This window comes from Balaenoptera physalus (genome assembly GCF_965194825.1).
Source record: "Balaenoptera physalus genome assembly, chromosome: 16".
In the NCBI taxonomy this organism is placed as follows: Eukaryota; Metazoa; Chordata; class Mammalia; order Artiodactyla; family Balaenopteridae; genus Balaenoptera; species Balaenoptera physalus.
In genome coordinates, this window is record NC_138898.1 from 28,970,731 (window position 1) to 28,992,186 (window position 21,456).

The window sequence follows — 21,456 nt, forward strand, 5'->3', positions numbered from 1 at the left end:
ATGACTTCTTTAGACCACGGAGTTGTGAGGAAAAGTGATGATGGATATATTTCGTAGGTTATTCATTTAACTGCAAGAGCCTTTATGGACCAACTTCCGTCTTCCACAGAGATCCTCATTCTCATGATGAGGTTGGCTCCAACAACCTCAATACTTGAGTGGCAGTGATGTGCAGAGCTCCCAACACAATGAACATGTAGTTTAAGAAGAAAGTAGAATATTGTTTCAAGTTCCTAGCATTTTTTTTCCAATGACATAGTCATGTTTTATTAGTTACCTAAGGCTGCTGTAATAAATTATCTAAAATTTAGTGGCTTGAAGTGACAGCTTTATTATAATTCTGGATGTCAAAGGACCAGAAATGGTATTACTGGACTAAAATCAAGGAGTTAGTTGGGCTACATTTCTTCTGGAGGCTCTGATCATGGTCTCTCCAAATTTTTGAGACTGTCTATGCTCCTTTTCTCATGGTTTCCATCTTCTTATGACTCTAATGTTGCTTCCATTGTCACTTGTACTTCTCTAACTTTGGCTTTCCTGCCTCCTTCTTATAAGATTATATTGGGACCCCACTGATAATCTAGGATATTCTCCCCATAGCAAGAGTCTTAACTTAATCACTTTTACAAAATCTCGTTTTCCAAGTAAAGTAAAATATTCACAGGTGAGTATAGGACATAGCTTTCTTTGGGGGGCTACTTTCTTTTTCTTTTTTACTTGATTTATAACATTTTTGTACTGAAGTATTGTTGATTTACAATGTTTTGGTAATTTCTGCTGTACAAAAATTGACTCATTTATACATATATATATTCTTTTATATACATATATACATTCTTTTTTTAATATATTCTTTTCCATTATGGCTTATCATAGCATACTGAATATCGTTCTCTGTGCTATATAGTAGGACCTTGTTGTTTATCCATTCCATATATAATAGATTACATTATCCCTACCCTCTCCCCCTTGGCAACCACAAGTTTGTTCTCTACGTTCGTGAGTCTGTTTCTGTTTTGTGGATAGGTTCATTTGCCTCACTTTTTTTGGGGAGGGGCACCATGTGGCATAGCTTGTGGGATCCTAGTAACCCGACCAGGGATTGAACCCAAGCCCCCTGCAGTGGAAGTGTGGAGTCCTAACCACCGGACCACCAGAGAATTCCCTGTGTCATCTTTTAGATTCCACATATAAATATCATATGGTGTTTCTCTTTTCTCTTTCTGACTTACTTCACTTAGTACAATAATCTCTAGTTGTGTTCATGTTGCTGCAAATGACATTATTTCATTTTTTTTTTCACACACACACACACTGTATTTTATTTTTACAAGAGATAAATAGACTGACACCAAGCATTGTACATGGATGACCACAACAAAAGCAACAATGATTGCAATTACCAAACATGAAACTCACTCATACTATGTCATAATATTGACATTCAGTCCAGTAATCCTCCATTGTAACAGCTCCTTTACTTTGCAGTGAAAATTGATTTGTATATTCTTTGCCTCTGAGTCCTTGTGGGATTTTTTTTTTAATTCAGACAGAAAGTCACAAAAATTATACTCATCCTCATCAGTTCACTCAGTCCCATGTAATTAATTTTTTTTTCATCTTGATCTTTTGTTAGCACTTTTATGAGTTCATCACTTTTTCATTAGAGTTCTGAAAATGCTTATTCACTCAGTTCAGCAGTACAGTCAGTTACCAGAAACCTGTACTTGTCAGAGTCTTTTCCATGAATTTCTTGAAGATGAAACCCTTTTATAGGAACATATTTGCAAAAGCATCAGAGTACCACCAGAACTGTCTGTAAATTACAAAAGACTTAAAGATGACCACAGTTAAAGATTTGATGAAAGTTCATAATAATGCAGTTGACAAGAAAATTAGTTATTTCTGAGATATACATTTTAAAGTAATAACTAGGATTATTACTTATAACATTATACCAGAACATATAAGATTTTTAGAAATTTCATGTAATGTCTGAAACATTTATATTAACATATTTCCACACAAATAACCCAATGAAAGTTTAGTATTAGTTGTTTTGTTTGTTTGTTTATACTGCAGGTTCTTATTAGGCCTCAATTTTATACACATCAGTGTATACATGTCAATCCCAATCGCCCAATTCAGCACACCACCATCCCCACCCCACCGCAGTTTTCCCCCCTTGGTGTCCATATGTCCATTCTCTACATCTGTGTCTCAACTTCTACCCTGCAAACCGGCTCATCTGTACCATTTTTCTAGGTTCCACATACATGCATTAATATACGATATTTGTTTTTCTCTTTCTGACTTACTTCACTCTGTATGACAGTCTCTAGATCCATCCACGTCTCAACAAATGACTCAATTTCGTTCCCTTTTATGGCTGAGTAATATTCCTTTGTATATATGTACCACATCTTCTTTATCCATTCGTCTGTTGATGGGCATTTAGGGTGCTTCCATGACCTGGCTATTGTAAATAGTGCTGCAATGAACATTCGGGTGCATGTGTCTTTTTGAATTACGGTTTTCTCTGGGTATATGCCCAGTAGTGGGATTGCTGGGTCATATGGTAATTCTATTTTTAGTTTTTTAAGGAACCTCCATATTGTTCTCCATAGTGGCTGTGTCAATTTACATTCCCACCAACAGTGCAAGAGGATTCCCTTTTCTCCACACCCTCTCCAGCATTTGTTGTTTGTAGATTTTCTGATGATGCCCATTCTAAGAGGAGTGAGGTGATACCTCATTGTAGTTTTGATTTGCATTTCTCTAATAATTAGTGATGTTGAGCATCTTTTCATGTGCTTCGTGGCCGTCTGTATGTCTTCTTTGGAGAAATGTCTATTTAGGTCTTCTGCCCATTTTTGGATTGGGGTGTTTGTTTCTTTAATATTGAGCTGAATAAGCTGTTTATATATTTTGGAGATTAATCCTTTGTCTGTTGATTCGTTTGCAAATATTTTCTCCCATTCTGAGGGTTGTCTTTTCGTCTTGTTTATGGTTTCCTTTGCTGTGCAAAAGCTTTGAAGTTTCATTAGGTCCCATTTGTTTATTTTTGTTTTTATTTCCATTACTCTAGGAGGTGGATCAAAAAAGATCTTGCTGTGATTTATGTCAAAGAGTGTTCTTCCTATGTTTTCCTCTAAGAGTTTTATAGTGTCCAGTCTTATATTTAGGTCTCTAATCCATCTTGAGTTTATTTTTGTGTATGGTGTTAGGGAGTATTCTAATTTCATTCTTTTACATGTAGCTGTCCAGTTTTCCCAGCACCACTTATTGAAGAGATGGTCTTTTCTCCATTGTATATCTTTGCCTCCTTTGTCATAGATTAGTTGACCATAGGTGCGTGGGTTAATCTCTGGGCTTTCTATTTTGTTCCATTGATCTATGTTTCTGTTTTTGTGCCAGTACCATATTGTCTTGATTACTGTAGCTTTGTAGTATAGTCTGAAGTCAGGGAGTCTGATTCCTCCAGCTCCGTTTTTTTCCTTCAAGACTGCTTTGCCTATTCGGGGTCTTTTGTGTCTCCATACAAATTTTAAGATGATTTGTTCTAGCTCCGTAAAAAATGCCATTGGTAATTTGATAGGGATTGCACTGAATCTGTAGATTGCTTTGGGTAGTATAGTCATTTTCACAATGTTGATTCTTCCAATCCAAGAACATGGTATATCTCTCCATCTGTTGGTATCATCTTTAATTTCTTTCATCAGTGTCTTATAGTTTTCTGCATACAGGTCTTTTGTCTCCCTAGGTAGGTTTATTCCTAGCTATTTTATTCTTTTTGTTGCAATGGTAAATGGGAGTGTTTCCATAATTTCTCTTTTAGATTTTTCATCATTAGTGTATAGGAATGCAAGAGATTTCTGTGCATTAATTTTGTATCCTGCAACTTTACCATATTCATTAATTAGCTCTAGCAGTTTTCTGGTGGCAGTTTTAGGATTCTCTATGTATAGTATCATGTCATCCGCAAACAGTGACAGTTTTACTTCTTCTTTTCCAATTTGTATTCCTTTTATTTCTTTTTCTTCTCTGATTGCCGTGGCTAGGACTTCCAGAACTATGTTGAATAGTAGTGGTGAGAGTGGACATCCTTGTCTCGTTCCTGATCTTAGAGGAAATGCTTTCAGTTTTTCACCATTGAGAATGATGTTTGCTACGGGTTTGTCATATATGGCCTTTATTATGTTGAGGTAGGTTCCCTCTATGCCCACTTTCTGGAGAGCTTTTATCATAAATGGGTGTTGAATTTTGTCAAAAGCTTTTTCTGCAGCTATTGAGATGATCATATGGTTTTTATTCTTCAATTTGTTAATATGGGGTATCACATTGATTGATTTGCGTATATTGAAGAATCCTTGCATCCCTGGGATAAATCCCACTTGATCATGGTGTATGATCCTTTTAATGCGTTGTTGGATTCTGTTTGCTAGTATTTTGTTGAGGATTTTTGCATCTATATTCATCAGTGATATTGGTCTGTAATTTTCTTTTTTTGTAGTGTCTTTTTCTGGTTTTGGTATCAGGATGATGGTGGCCTCATAGAATGAGTTTGGGAGTGATCCTTCCTCTGCAATTTTTTGGAAGAGTTTGAGAAGGATAGGTGTTAGCTCTTCTCTAAATGTTTGATAGAATTCACCTCTGAAGCCATCTGGTCCTGGACTTTTGTTTGTTGGAAGATTTTTAATCACAGTTTCAATTTCATTATTTGTGATTGGTCTGTTCATATTTTCTGTTTCTTCCTGGTTCAGTCTTGGAAGGTTATACCTTTCTAAAAATTTGTCCATTTCTTCCAGGTTGTCCATTTTATTGGCAAAAAGTTGCTTGTAGTAGTCTCTTTGGATGCTTTGTATTTCTGCGGTGTCTGTTGTAACTTCTCCTTTTTCATTTCTGATTTTATTGATTTGAGTCCTCTCCCTCTTTTTCTTGATGAGTCTGGCTAATGGCTTATCAATTTTGTTTATCTTCTCAAAGAACCAACTTTTAGTTTTATTGATCTTTGCTATTGTTTTCTTTGTTTCTATTTCATTTATTTCTGCTCTGATCTTTATGATTGCTTTCCTTCTGCTAACTTTGGGTTTTGTTTGTTCTTCTTTCTCTAGTTCCTTTAGGTGAAAGTTTAGATTGTTTACTTGAGATTTTTCTTGTTTCTTGAGGTAGGCTTGTATAGCTATAAACTTCCCTCTTAGAACTGCTTTTGCTGCATCCCATAGGTTTTGGGTCGTCGTGTTTTCATTGTCATTTGTCTCTAGGTATTTTTTGATTTCCTCTTTGATTTCTTCAGTGATCTCTTGGTTATTTAGTAACGTATTGTTTAGTCTCCATGTGTTTGTCTTTTTTACGTTTTTTTCCCTGTAATTCATTTCTAATCTCATAGCGTTGTGGTCAGGAAAGATGCTTGATATGATTTCAATTTTCTTAAATTTACTGAGGCTTGATTTGTGACCCAAGAAGTGATCTATCCTGGAGAATGTTCCATGCGCACTTGAGAAGAACATGTAATCTGCTGTTTTTGGATGGAATGTCCTATATATATCAATTAAATCTATCTGGCCTATTGTGTCATTTAAAGCTTCTGTTTCCTTATTTATTTTCATTTTGGATGATCTGTCCATTGGTGTAAGTGAGGTGTTAAAGTCCCCCATTGTGTTACTGTCGATTTCCTCTTTTATAGCTGTTAGCAGTTGCCTTCTGTATTGAGGTGCTCCTATGTTGGGTGCATATATATTTATAATTGTTATATCTTCTTCTTGGATTGATCCCTTGATCATTATGCAGTGTCCTTCCTTGTCTCTTGTAATATTCTTTATTTTAAAGTCTATTTTATCTGATATGAGTATTGCTACTCCAGCTTTCTTTTGATTTCCATTTGCATGGAATATCTTTTACCATTCCCCCACTTTCAGTCTGTATGTGTCCCTAGGTCTAAAGTGGGTCTCTGGTAGAAAGCATATATATGGGTCTTGTTTTTGTATCCATTCAGCCAGTCTATGTCTTTTGATTGGGGCATTTAATCCATTCACGTTTAAGGTAATTATCGATATGTATGTTCCTATGACCATTTTCTTAATTGTTTTGGGTTTGTCTTTATAGGTCCTTTTCTTCTCTTGTGTTTCCCACTTAGAGAAGTTCCTTTAGCATTTGTTGTAGAGCTGGTTTGGTGGTGCTGAATTCTCTTAGCTTTTGCTTGTCTGTAAAGCTTTTGATTTCTCCATCAAATCTAAATAAGATCCTTGCCGGGTAGAGTAATCCTGGTTGTAGGTTCTTCCCTTTCATCACTTTAAGTATATCATGCCACTCCCTTCTGGCTTGCAGAGTTTCTGCTGAGAAATCAGCTGTTAACCTTATGGGAGTTCCCTTGTATGTTATTTGTCGTTTTTCCCTTGCTGCTTTCAATAATTTTTCTTTGTCTTTAATTTTTGCCACTTTGATTACTATGTGTCTCAGCGTGTTTCTCCTTGGGTTTATCCTGTATGGGACTCTCTGCGCTTCCTGGACTTGGGTGGCTATTTCCTTTCCCATGTTAGGGAAGTTTTCGACTATAATCTCTTCAAATATTTTCTCTGGTTCTTTCTCTCTCTCTTCTCCTTCTGGGACCCCTATAATGTGAATGTTGTTGCGTTTAATGTTGTCCCAGTGGTCTCTTAGGCTGTCTTCATTTCTTTTCATTCTTTTTTCTGTAGTCTGTTCTGCAGCAGTGAATTCCACCATTCTGTCTTCCAGGTTACTTATCCGTTCTTCTGCCTCAGTTATTCTGCTATTGATTCCTTCTAGTGTAGTTTTCATTTCAGTTATTGTATTGGTCATCTCTGTTTGTTTGTTCTTTAATTCTTCTAGGTCTTTGTTAATCATTTCTTGCATCTTCTCAATCTTTGCCTCCATTCTTATTCCGAGGTCCTGGATCATTTTCACTATCATTATTCTGAATTCTTTTTCTGGAAGGTTGCCTATCTCCACTTCATTTAGTTGTTTTTCTGGGGTTTTTTCTTGTTCCTTCATCTGGTACATAGCCCTCTGCCTTTTCATCTTGTCTATCTTTCTGTAACTGTGGTTTTTGTTCCACAGGCTGCAGGATTGTAGTTTTTCTTGCTTCTGCTGTCTGCCCTCTGGTGGTTGAGGCTATCTAAGAGGCTTGATGGGAGGCTCTGGTGGTGAGTAGCGCTGACTGTTGCTGTGGCGGTCAGAGCTCAGTAAAACTTTAATCCACTTGACTGTTGATGGGTGGGGCTGGGTTCCCTCCCTGTTGGTTGTTTTGCCTGAGGCAACCCAACACTGGAGCCTACCTGGGCTCTTTGGTGGGGTTAATGGCAGACTATCGGAGGGCTCACGCCAAGGAGCACCTCCCAGAACCTCTGCTGCCAGTGTCCTTGTCCCCACGGTGAAACAGAGCCACCCCCCGCCTCTGCAGGAGACCCCCCCAACACCAGCAGGTAGGTCTGGTTCAGTCTCCCCCAGGTTCACGGCTCCTTCCCCTGGGTCCCGATGCACACATTACTCTGTGTGTGCCCTCCAAGAGTGGGGTCTCTGTTTCCCCCAGTCCTGTCGAAGTCCTGCAATCAATTCCCACTAGGCTTCAAAGTCTGATTCTCTAGGAATTCCTCCTCCCGTTGCTGGACCCCCAGGTTGGGAAGCCTGACGTGGGGCTCAGAACTTTCACTCCAGTGGGTGGACTTCTGTGGTATAAGTGTTCTCCAGTCTGTGAGTCACCCACCCAGCAGTTATGGGATTTGATTTTACTCTGATTGCGCCCCTCCTACCGTCTCACTGTGGCTTCTCCTCTGTCCTTGGACGTGGGGTATCCTCCTTGGTGAAGTCCAGGGTCTTCCTGTCAATGATTGTCCAGCAGCCAGTTGTGATTCTGGTGCTCTTGCAAGAGGGAGTGAGAGCACGTCCTTCTGCTCCGCCATCTTGGTTTTATTTCATTTTTTTAATGGCTGAATAGTATTCCATTGTATATATGTACCACATCTTCTTTATCCATTCATCTGTCGATGGACTTTTAGGTTGTCCTCATGTCTTAGTTATTGTGAATACTGCTGCTATGAACATAGGGGTGCATGTATCTTTTTGGATAAGAGTTTTGTCTGGATATATTCCCATGAGTGGGATTGCTGGATCATATGGTAATTCTATTTTTATTTTTCTGAGGAACCTCCATATTGTTTTCCATACTTACATTCCTGCTAACAGTATAGGAGAGTTCTCTTTTCTCTACATCCTCTCCAGCATTTGTTATTTGTAGAGCTTTTAAGAGCGACCATTCTGACTGATGTGAGGTGGTACCTAATTTTAGTTTTGATTTGCATTTCTCTAATAATTAGTAAGCATCTTTTCATGTGCCTATTGGCCATTTGTAGTTATTCTTTGGAGAAATGTTGTTGAGTTGTATGAGCTGTTTGTATATTTTGGAAAGCAAGCCCTTGTTGGTCAAATACTTTGTGAATATTTTCTCCCATTCAATAGGTTGTCTTTTTGTTTTGTTTATGGTTTCTTTTGCTATGCAAAAGCTTGTAAGTTTGATTAGGTCCCATTGTTTGTTTTTATTTCTATTGCCTTGGGAGACTGACCTAAGAAAATTTTGGTACAATTTATGTCAAAAAATGTTTGGCCTATGATCTCTTCTAGGAGTTTTATGGTGTCATGACTTATGTTTAAGTCTTTAAGGCATTTTGAGTTTATTTTTTTGTATGGTGAAAGGGTATGTTCTAATTTCATTGATTTACGTGCAGCTGTCCAACTTTCCCAGCACCACTTGCTGAAGAGACTATCTTTTTCCCATTATATATTCTTGCTTCCTTTGTCAAAGATTAATTGACTGTAAGTCTGTGGGTTTATTTCTGGGCTCTCTATTCTGTTCCATTGATCCATATGTTTGTTTTTGTGCCAATACCATGTTGTTTTGAGTACTGTAGCTTTGTAGTATTGTCTGACATCTGGGAGGGGTATGCTTCCTGCTTTGTTCTTTTTCTTCAGGATTGCTTTGGCAATTCTGAGTCTTTTGTGGTTCCACATAAATTTTAGGAGTATTTGTTCTAGTTCTGGGAAAAATGTCATGGGTAATTTGATAGAGATTGAATTAAATCTGTAGATTGCTTTGGGTAGTATGGCCATTTTAACAATATTAATTCTTCCAATCCAAAAGCATGGGATATCTTTCCTTTTCTTTGAATAATCTTCAATTTCTTTTATTAATGTTTTATAATTTTCAGTGTATAAGTCTTTCACCTCCTTAGTCAGGATTATTCCTAAGTATTTTATGTTTGGGGGTGTGAGTTTTAAAGATATTGTTAGTTTTACATTCCCTTCCTGATATTACATTGTGAGTGTAAAGAAATGCAACCAATTTCTCTGTATTAATCTTGTATCCTGCTACCTTGTGGCATTTGTTGATCAGTTCTAGCAGTTTTAGTGTGGAGTCTTTAGGATTTTCTATATATAGTATCATATCATCTGCATATAATGACAATTTTACCTCTTCCCTTCCAATTTAGATACCTTCTATTTCTTTTCTTGTCTGATTTCTGTAGCTGGGACTTCCAATACTATGTTGAATAGAAGAGGTGAGAGTGGACATCCTTGTCTTTTTCCAGATTTTAGTGGAAAGTCTTTCAGATTTTCACCATTGAGTATTATTTTAGCTGTGGGTTTGTCATAAATAGTTTTGTTCCCTGTATACCCATTTAGCAAGAGTTTTTATCATGAATTGATGTTGAATTTTGTGAAACGTTTTTTCTGCATCTATTGAGATGATCATGTGGTATTGTTTCTGGGGTGTATCATATTGGTTTATTTCTGTATGTCGAAACATCCTTGTGAACTTGGGATGAATCCAGCTTGTCCGTGGTGTATGATCCTGTTTATTTGTTGTTGGATTTGGTTTGCTAATGTTTTGTTGAGAATTTTTGCATCTATATTCATCAAAGATATTTGCTTGTAATTTTCTTTTTTGGTGGTGCCTTTGTGTGGTTGTGATATCAGGGTAATGGTGGCTTCATAGAATGTCTTTGGGAGTGTTCCCTCCTCTTCAACTTTTTGTAAGAGTTTGAGAAGGATCAGTATAAGTTCTTCTATGTATGTTTGGTAGAGTTCACCTGTGAAGCCATCTGGTCCTGGACTTTTGTTTGTAGGAAGTTTTTAATTACAGATTCTACTTCACCGGTCATGATCAGTCTGTTCAAATTATCTGTTTCTTCTTGATTCAGTATTGGTGGGCTGTATCTTTCTAGAAACTTGTCCATGTCTTCTATGTTGTCGAATGTGTTGGCATGTAATTGTTCATAGTATTCCTTTATGTTTTTTTGTATTTCTGCAGTATCAGATGTAATGTCGCCTTTTTCATTTCTTGTTTTGTTTATTCAGGATCTCTCTCTTTTCTTCTTGGTGAGCCTGGCCAAAAGTTTCTCAATCTTGTTACCCTTTCAAAGAACCAATTCTTGGTTTTTTTCTACTGTTTTTTTAATCTCTATTTTATTTCCTCTCTGATATTTATTATTTCCTCCCTTCTGCTGACTTTACATTTTGTTTGTTCTTTTTTTCTAATTCTTTTAAGTGGTAGGCTATGTTGTTTATTTGAGAATTTTCTTGTTTTTTTGATGAAGGCTATGAACTGTAATGCTATGAACTTCCCTCTAAGGACTGCATTTGTTGCATCCCATAGATTTTGTATTGTTGTGTTTTCATTGTCATTTGTCTCAAGGTATTTTTTTAATTTCCTCTTTGATTTTATCATCGACCCATTGGTTTTTTAGTAGCATGTTAATTGGTCTCCATGTAATCTTTTTTCTCATTTCTTTTTCTGTGGTTGACTTTTAGTTGAATGCTGTTGTGTTCAGAAAACATGTTTGAGATAATTTCTATACTCTTAAATTCCTTGAGGTCTGTTTTGTGCCCCAATATGTGATCATTCCTAAAGAATGTTTCATGTGCACTTGAAAAGAATGTGTAGTCTGTTGGTTTTTGTTTAGTGTAAGGTCCTGAAAATATCAATGAAGTCTAACTGTTCTATTGTATCATTTAGAACATTCTGTCTAGAAGATCTGTCCATTGATGTGAGTGGAGTGTTAAAGTCTAATTATTGTATTCCTGTCAATTTCTCCCTTTATTCCTGTTAGTATTTGTTTTATGTATTTGGCTGCTCCTATATTAGGTGCATATATGTTGACTAGTGTAAAATCCTCTTCTTATGTTGAGCCTTTTATCATTACATAGTGTCCTTCTTTATCTTTAGGGTCTTTGTTTTAAAGTCTGTTTTGTCTGATATGAGTATTGTGACCCCCACTTTCTTCTCATTTCTGTTTGCATGAAGTATCTTTTTCCATCCCCTTACTTTCAATCTATGTGTGTCTTTTGCCCTAAACTGGGTCTCCTGTAGGCAGCATATTGTAGGCTCTTGTTTTTTTATCCACTCTGCCACTCTGTACCTTTTTGATTGGAGCTTTCATTCCATTGATATTTAACGTAATTATTGATAGCTATGTATTTATTGCCATTTTAAGCCTGTTTTCTCATTGATGTTGTATTTCTTCTTTGTCCCTTTCATTTTCTTTTTGTGGTTTGATGATTTTCTTTTGTATTATACTTATTTCTCTTCTTTGTGGTTTTGTGAGTCTACTGTATGTTTTTGATTTGTGGTTACCCTCTTTTCAAGTATATTAACCCCATCTATATCTACTTGCCTTAGACTGGTAGTCATAGAGGCTCAAACACATTCTAGGAAATGAAAACAAATGTACATTTTCTTACTCTCCTCTCCCACATTTTATCAGTATGATTCTGATGTCCTCTTTTACATGTTCATGTTCATCCTTTTGCTGTTCATTGTGGTTATCATCACTTTCACAGAATTTTTTTTGATTTTTAAAATCTGCATACTAGCTTATTTAAGTGATTTGCTTTCCAACTGTGATTTTCTCTTTCCTATATATTCTTACTTCTTTTCTAGAGAAGACCTTTCACTATTTCCTTTAGAATAGGTTTAGTATTGCTGTTTTCTTTTAGCTTTGCTTGTCTGAAAAATTCTTTATCTCTCCTTCTATTCTAAATGATAAGCTTGCTGGGTAGAGTATTCTAGGTTGCAGATTTTTCCTTTTCAGGGCTTTGCATATATCTTGCCACTTCCTTCTGGCTTTCAAAGTTTCTGTAGAGAAATCTGCTGATAGCCTTATAGGGGTTCCCTTTTAATTAACTCTTTCTTTTTCTCTTTCTGCCTTTAGAATCCCCTCTTTATCAACTTTTGCCAATTTTTATTAGAATACGTCTTAGTGTAGGTGTCTTTGGGCTTACCTTGTTTGGGACCCTCTGTGCTTCCTGTACCTGGATATCTGTTTCCTTCTTTAGGTATGGGAAGTCTTCAGCCATAATTTCTGCAAATACATTTTTGATCCCCTTTTCTCTTTCTTTCCTTTCAGGAATCCCTATTATGTGTAGATTGGTAAACTTTATATTATCCCATAGGTCTCTTATATTGCTTTCATTTTTTTTTTTCATTTGGCTTTCTGTCTGCTGTCCTGATTGGGTGATTTGCATTATTCTATCTTCCAGATCACTTATTTCTTCTTCTGCATTATTCATTCTGCTATTCATTGTCTTTAGTTCACTTTTTGTCTCAGCAAATGAGTTTTCTATTTTTTCTTGGTTCCTCTTCATAGTTTGTAGTTCCTTTTTACAGTGTTTTGCATTTCTGTTGATACCCTTTCTTAATTCCTTCAGTATTTTCATTATCTCCTTTATGAAATCTGTGTCTATTACACTACAGAGGTCTGTTTCATTGTTTATTCTTTCAGGGGAATTCTCTTGGTCTTTTAACTGGGATTGGCTCCTTTGCTTCTTCATTTTATTTATATTTTTCTTATTCTGTGAGTTTAGGAGAAAAAATTATCTACTGTGGTCTTTGAAGACTCTTTATATGTGGGAGTGTCCCTGTGTAGCATGTGTGAGTTTAACATTTTTGGTGTGAGGGCTGTTTTTAGTATGGATGCCTGCCAACTCTTTCCTCAGTGTGTGTTGGCCATTATCCCCTTGGTAGGGGGTGTGCAGATGCAGTGGTTGGTGCCTGGTCCTGGGGTTCTTGGCAGCAGTGTTGGCTCACACGTGCCTTGGAGCATGTGATGGGAGTGGAGGCAGATCTCAACCACTCCTGTAGCTCCAGGGGGCAGCAGTAACATCTTGTAACTGCTCCTCGTGACTGCCCCTGAAGCAAGGGGTTAGTGGTGGTGACTGACAATAGCTCCTGGAGCTTGTGTAGGCAGTGTCCTGCCACCTGAAAGCATGCATGGGGAAAAAGGCTGCAATGGCATGTCCTGCTCCTCCCCCACACATCCCCCAAACAATGGTGCCTGGCCTCTAAGGTGGCCCAGGCTTCCTCTGCATACACCCTCAGGGGGTTGCACCAGGCTCCAGGACCTTCAGGCTGTTTCCTCACAGACCACCCCAATCCTTTCCCGAGGTCTTATCTCTGAATCCCAAGCTTCAGCACCCAGCCATCCCCCGCATGGGCAGATGAACATCTCAGTCTGGGGAATGCAGGGGCGTGGTACTGACCATCTGTTCCGGTCTCTCTCCATTCTAGCTGCTGCAAACCAGTTGTTGCATTCTCTTCTGAGGCTCTGAAGCTCCCCATCTGTCCTAGCTGATCTCCTCACTTGTGAGGGGACTTGCCAGGGTGCAGAACCTTTCCTCTTTCACAGCTCCCTCCAAGGAGTACAGGTCGCATCCAGATTCCTGTCTCATTTTCATTATTTTTTCTTTTGTCCTACCCGGTTACATGGAGAATTTCTTGCCCTTTCAGAAGTCTACGCTCTTCTGCCAATGTTCATTAGATATTCTGTGAGAATTATTCCACATGTAGATATATTTTTGTTGTATTTGTGGGAAGAGTTGAGCTTCACATCTTCCTAGTCTGCCATCTTGATTGCTTCTCCTATATTGAGGGGTATTTTCTGTCTACCACACACATCTGTCCTGACAGTTACAGAAACCAGTTGCCATAAGAAAACTCTATGTATGTGTCATTGTCACACAGGATGAATGACAAGGCAACATACTGGAATCTGAAGAAGGGCTAGTCAAGCAGCCCACTGGTCAAATAGTTTGTAAAATTAAACTAGATCAGTGACAGAAGAGGAAATAAAATATTCACAAATACATAGAAATCAAACAACCTTCTCTTTAAAAATCAGTAGGTCAAAGAGGAAATCACAAGAGAAATTAGAATGCCTGGAGAAAAATGAAAACATAAACACATAACACCAAAACGTGTGAGATGAACAGAAAGCAACCCTATAGGGAAATTTATGGCTGAAAATGCAGACATTTAAGAAAAGATCACAAAACAGTAACTTTACTATATACCATAAGAAACTAGAGAAAGAAGAGTAAAATAAACCCAAAACCCAAAGCTAGAAAAGAATGGAAATAGTCGAGATTAGTGAAGAGAAAAATAAAATGTGAATTAAAAAAAACAACAGAGAAAATCAACAAAACCAAGAGTGGTTCTTCAAAAAGTTTCATACAATTGACAAAATTTTAGCTAGAAAGACTAAGAAAAAAAAAAAAAAACAGGGAGAGAGATAGAGAAGGCCCAAATAACTAAAATCAGAAATAAAAGAACATACTAATAGTTTTACAGAGATAAAAATGATTAGAAAAGGGTACTATGAACGATTAAACACCAAAAAATTGGATAACCTAGATAAAATGGACCAATTTCTAGAAATACACTACACCAAGGCTGAATTATGAAGAAATATAAAATCAGAGTAGTCCTATAACTAGCAATGAGATTCAATCAATAATCAAAAACCTCCCAACAAAGACAGGTCTAGGACCACTTGGCTTCACTGCTGAATTCTCCCAAACTTTTAAAGAAAACTAACATTATTCCTCCTCAAACACTTCCAAAAAATTGAAGAGGAAGGAAGACTTCTTAATTTTTTCAGAGCCTATTAAAACTCATTCTCAGCATTATCCTGACACCAAAGCCAGACAAAGGCATAAGAAGAAAATACAGACCAATATCTTTTATGACTATTGATACAACAAATCGTCAACAAAATGTTATCAAACCCAATTCACTAGGATATTAAAAGAATTATGCACCATGACCAACTGGGATTTATTGTGAAAATGGTTCAACATATGAAAATCAAACAATTCATTTTACCACTTTAATAGAATAAAGAGGAAAAAAAGATCATCTCATCTGATGCAGAACAAGCATTTAATAAAAGTCAACATTTTCCATGATAAAAACAATCAACAAACCAGGAATAGATGGAAAATTGCCCAATAAATGAAGTCATATAGGAAAAACCCACACTAACAGCCTAGTTGATGGTGAAATTCTATAAGTTTTTCCCCAAAGATCAGGAATAGAACAAAGATGCCCCTTTTGCCACTTCTGGTCAACACAATACTGGAATTTCCAACAAAAGCAATTAGGCAGGAAAAATATATAAAAGGCATCCAAATTGGAAAGATAAAAGTAAAACTCTCTTGTTTGTACATGACATGCATAAGAATGAAGCTGGATCGTTACCTTACACCATATACAAAAATGGTGTATAATCAAAGACCTAAATGTAAGAGCTAAAACCATAAAATTCTGAGAAAAACTCACAGGTCAAACACCACATGACATTGAATTTGGCAATAATTTCTTGGATATGACACCAAAGTCAACAAAAAAATATTTTAGAAATTTTAATCTTGACTTCATCAAGATTAATACTTTCCTGCATCAGAAGATACTATCAAGAGAGTGAAAAGACAATTTACAGAATGAGAGAAAACATTTGCAAAGCATACATCTCATAAGGGATATGTATCAAGAATATTTAAAGAAATCTCACTATTCAGCAACAAAATAACAAACAACTCAATTTTAAAATGAACAAAAGAATTGAATAGATGTTTCTCCAAAGAAGATATACAGATGGTCAATAAGCATGTGAAACGATGTTCAACATCACTAATAATTGGGAAAATGCAAATTAAAACCACAGTGAGATACCCCTACATATCCTGTAGGATGGCTGTTACCAAAAACAAAACAAAACAAAAAAATTGAAAATAAGGGTTGGTAAAATGTTTAGAAATTGAAACTCTTGTGCATTGCTGATAGGAGTGCAAAAATGGTGGAGTCTCCGTGGAAACACTAGTGTTATTTTTGTTTTTTGTTTGTTTGTTTGTTTTCGTTTTTTTAATCTCTTGCCTGGGCTCCCTGTTGGCCAAACTCAACCAAGGCCTGAGAACCCTTTTGATGTGGTCTGTTAGATCAGCCCCTATGGGCAGAGCACATAATGGAGAAGGGTGGAGAGTGAACTTGGAAGGGTAAATGGAAGACATATGTCAACTGCTGTATTTGTAGCTCCTAGAACATTGCGAGACATTATTTTTTTTAATGTAACAGCTTGTTTGAGGTATAAGTCACATATAATACAATTGACCTATTTAAAGTGTATGATTCAATGGATTTTAGTATGGTCACATACTAAAGAGTTGCACAACCATTATCATAATTAATTTTAGAACATTTCATCACCCCTAGAAAGAAACCCCATGCCCATTACTAGTCACTCCCATTTCGTCCACTTCCCGGCCCTGGGCAACAACTAATCTACTTTCTGTCTCTATAGGCTGAACATTTCATATAAATGGTATCCTAAAATAGATGGTCTTTTATGACTGGCTTCTTTGGCTTAGCATGTTTTCAAGGTTCATCCATTTTGTAGCATGTATGCATGCTTCATTCCTCTTTATTGCTTAAAAATATTGCATTGGGGCTTCCCTGGTGGTGCAGTGGTCGAGAATCTGCCCGCCAATGCAGGGGACACGGGCCCAGGCCCTGGTCTGGGAAGATCCCACATGCCACGGAGCAACTAGGCCCGTGAGCCACAACCACCGAGCTTGCACATCCGGAGCCCGTGCTCCACAGCAAGAGAGGCCGTGATAGTGAAGAGGCCCACGCACCACGATGAAGAGCTGCCCCCGCCCGCCGCAACCAGAGAAAGCCCCCACACAGAAACAAAGACCCAACACAGCCAAAAACAAATATTTAAAAAATATATATATATATTTCATTGTATGAATATACCACATTTTATTTATTCGGTCATCAGTTGATGGGTATTTGAATTGTTTCTGCTTTTTGGCTATTATGAATAATGCTGCTATGAACATTGGTTTACAGTTTTTTGTATGCCTGTGTTTTCTTTTTTATTTATTTATTTATTTATTTTTGGCTGCGTTGGGTCTTCATTGTGGCATGCGAGCTTTCTCTAGTTGCCGCGAGCAGGGGCCACCCTTCATCACGGTGTGCGGGCCTCTCATTGCAGTGGCTTCTCTTGTTGCGGAGCACGGGCCTCAGGTGCACGGGCTTCAGTAGTTGTGGCACAAGGGTTCTAGAGCACAGGCTCAGTAGTCGTGGCACACAGGCCCAGCCGCTCCGCAGAACATGGGAATCCTCCGAAACCAGGGCTCGAACCCACGTCCCCTGCACCAGCAGGCGGACTTCCAACCACTGCACCACCAGGGAAGCCCTATATGTTTAACATTTTAAGGAACTGCCAGGCTGTTGTCCAAAACAGTTGCACCATTTTACATTCCCACCAGCAATGTATTAGGATTCCAGTTTCCCCACACCTCTCCAATACTTATTATCTTTTTTTTTTTAAGTTTTTTTAACTCTTTGTTATTTTTTTAAGTTAAACGTAGAATTTACTATATGATCCAATAAATCCACTCTTAGGTGTATACCCTAAATAATTAAAAGCAGAAATTCAAGCATACAATTGTCCATCAATGTTCATAGCACCATTATTCTCAATACCAAAAGGTAGTAGAAACAACCCAAAATTTCATCAACTGATGAATGTATAAAGAAAATGTGGTGTGTGTGTGCATGTGTGTAAAATGGAATACAACTCAGCTGTAAGAAAGAATGAAAATTTGCTATTTGCAGCAAACATGGATGGACTTAGAAGGCATTGTGCTAAGTGAAGTAAGTCAGACAAAGACAAATACTGTATGATATCACTTATATGTGGAATCTAAAGAATACAACAAACTAGTTAATATAACAAGAAAGAAACAGATTCACAGACAGAGAAAAAGCTAGTGGTTACCAGCGGGGAGACGGAAGGTGGGAGGGACCCTATAGGGTTAGGCGATTAAGAGTTACAAACTATTATGTATAAAATAAGCTACAAGGATATACTGTACAACACCAGGAATGTAGTCAATATTTTATAATAACTATAAAAGGAGTGTAACCTTTAAACACTGTGAATCACTATATTGTACGCCTGTAACTTATGTAATATTTTACAGCACTTATATTTCAATAAAAAAGGTAGTATAAACAACCCAAAATTCCATTAATGGATGTAAGGATAAACAAAATGTGATATATATATATATATATATATATATATATAATATATATATAATATATATACACATATACATATAAAATATATATGAAATATGTATGAAATATATACAATAAATTTCAGCCCTAAAAAACAATGATATTCTGACACCTTCCACAGCATGTATGAACATTAAAAATACGCTCAGTGAAATAAGCTAGATTCAAAAGGAAAACAGATGATTCCACTTATATCAAGTCCATAGAATAGGCAAATTCATAGAGAAAAAGTAGATTACGGGTTACCAGTGGCTGCAGGGAAGGAGAAATGGGGAGTTATAGCTTAATGGATACAGAGTTTCTGCTACAGTTGTTGAAAAAGTTCTGGAAATGTATACTGGTGATGGCTTCACAACATTGTGAAGGAACATAGTGCCACTTTGTAACCTTCTAAATAGTTAAAATGGTAAATTTCATGTTATGTATATTTTACTGCAATAAAAGATGTGAACCGAAATAAGATGATTGCCCCATGCAAGAAAACAAAATGTGTGGTTCTAAATGCTGATACATTTGAGAAACCTACAAGTGAATGGGGAGATAGAACAATGGAGGCAATCAAAGAAACAATAAACTCCAAAATCGTGTTTTGAAAAGAATTGTGGGTGGTTGACTATGTTTGGACAATGAGTTATGAGTTGAAGGGACATGAGTCACTGCTGGGCCAATCATTTAACTACAGTTGCAAGTTTTCCAGGTTGCGTTCACAGCCTCACTGACTACCAAGTTTCTGGAGATACAGAGAAATGTAAATACCTTCCATCTTCCCTGAAATGTCCTATTACACAGGCATGGGTCTAACTGCAGAGATATAAACCAGAGGAGCAGGCTGTTGTGGCGCCACAAGCAAATCCTGTGTTCTTTTCTATTTCTTCCCTACTCCTTAGGGAGAAAATTAGTGGCTCACCTTTGCAGAGTGTGAGCTGGTAAACTCACCCACTAAGCACTGTTTCTAACCAATCATGCCACCTAAGGAGGGCACCTGCTATTACAGGGAAGGTCCTGTGATGTGCCAAGAATATCAAGTGGTTTGGATTTTTAAGTCTGGAGAAGAAGAGTGACGTCAGGGAAGCTGAACTGCAAAGACAAAAATGGGAAGAAATATGAAAGAATGTTGGAGGGAGAAATGGAAGGAGAGGAGGAGAAAAGAGGGATCAGAGGGTTGAGAGGAGCCAGGGGATAGCAAAAACTCTACAATCTGTGTATCAATAATTCTCCTATTACCTCTCTGCTCTAGGCCTTTCCCCTGAACTCTGGACTTGTATGTCCAACTATCCACTCGTCATCTTCTTTGGATAGAAATAAACATCCCACAGTTAACACATCTAAAACTGAACTGAATTTCCCTTACACCCTCTATATCTCACCTGAATCCCCTTTCTTCTTCCAGATGCTCAGGTCTCAAAACCTTGGAGCTTTTCTCTCCCACCACAAATCCTACACATCAAGAAATCCTGTTGCCTCCTCTTCAGCGTGCATCCAGAATCTGAATTCTTTCTCTTATCTCTACTAGCTACTCTCCAGGTGTAACCCACTTTTACTTTTTTTGCATGAATGTCATGACCTCAAATGCTCTAGTTGCCTCTATCTGTGTCCTCTGCAGTCTATTCTCAACGAAATGCTACAGTAAATTAAAACTCCTGTTAGATCATGTCACTTCTCCCTTCAAAACTTTGCAATGGCAACGATTTCACTCAGAGCAAAAGCCCAAATCCTTCAACACAGGAGGATGATTCTACTTTCAGGACCTTTGCACATGCTGTTCCTTGTCAGGAAGGCTCCTCCCCCAGATAACCACATGGCTCACTCCAGAATCTTCTTTCAATCTTTGCTCACATTTCCCCTTCTAAGTGATGCCCCCCACACACACAAGACTACGAGGTTTAAAATACATCCCACACTACAGATTCTCCGAATTCTGTCATCCCGCTACTGTTTTTTTTTTAACACTTATCACTTTCTAATATACTATATTATTTACTTAATTATGTCTATTGTTTATTTTCAGTTCTTCCACTAAGATAAATACCCATGCAGGCTACTACTTTGACTTTTATTCACCAAGGCACCCCATGTTGCAAAATATATATGTATGTTGTGGGAATTGCCCAGTGTGACATCTCCCTGAGGCACTGAATTCTAAGTGGGTAAACTCTGTGAAAATTATGTCAGAAACTGAGTTTCCCATGTAGATGAGTTGGTGAAAAACAAAAAGGAACTTGCATGTATGCAGGAAGCAGAAGAGCCCAGAAAAAGGAAAACCACAAGCCCTCTTCCCCACACTCCACCCTTCTACACACCCATTGGCAGAAACTGCAGAAATCTCATGGGATGGAAACAGGGCCACAGTATCAAGAAGAGCAATTGTTAAAATCATGATCTCTAGTACGAGATTGCTTGAGTTCAAATCATACCTCTACCATGTACCACTGAGTGACCTTGAACTTCTCCTTGCTCAGTTTTCTTATCTGTAAGGTAGGGGTGACAAGAGGATCTAGCTTGGATATAATGATTACATGAGTTAACAGCTGTGGGCATTTCCAGCAGTGTCTGGCACACAATGAATGTTCAAGAACATGCATAGTTATTACTCATTAGATTTCTTGAGGCATGGAGGCTTCAACTAGCATTCAATGATATAGCTATAGATAGTTATAGATATGGATATAAATATAATTACAGATACAGATATGGATATGGATATGAATATATAGGTCATATAGGCAAGAGTCTCTGTGTCTTTGGTACCCTCTTTTCTTCCTCACTCCTATCCAGCATGGAAGAGTGGACTCCAAGATAGCAATGCACAAAATTCTACTCATTTACCAGGAGAGATGTTTTCTTGTCTTAGGTGTGGGTAAGACGTAGATTTATAGAGAAGTAGAAAAGGAGGGATGTTGCTGAAAGACGGCAAAGACTAAATATCTGATCATGTCATCTCATGTAGACTGAAAAATGATTTAGGGGAAAAATAAGGAAGTCTTTTTGAAATCCAATGTGTCTGGGAACAATTCCTC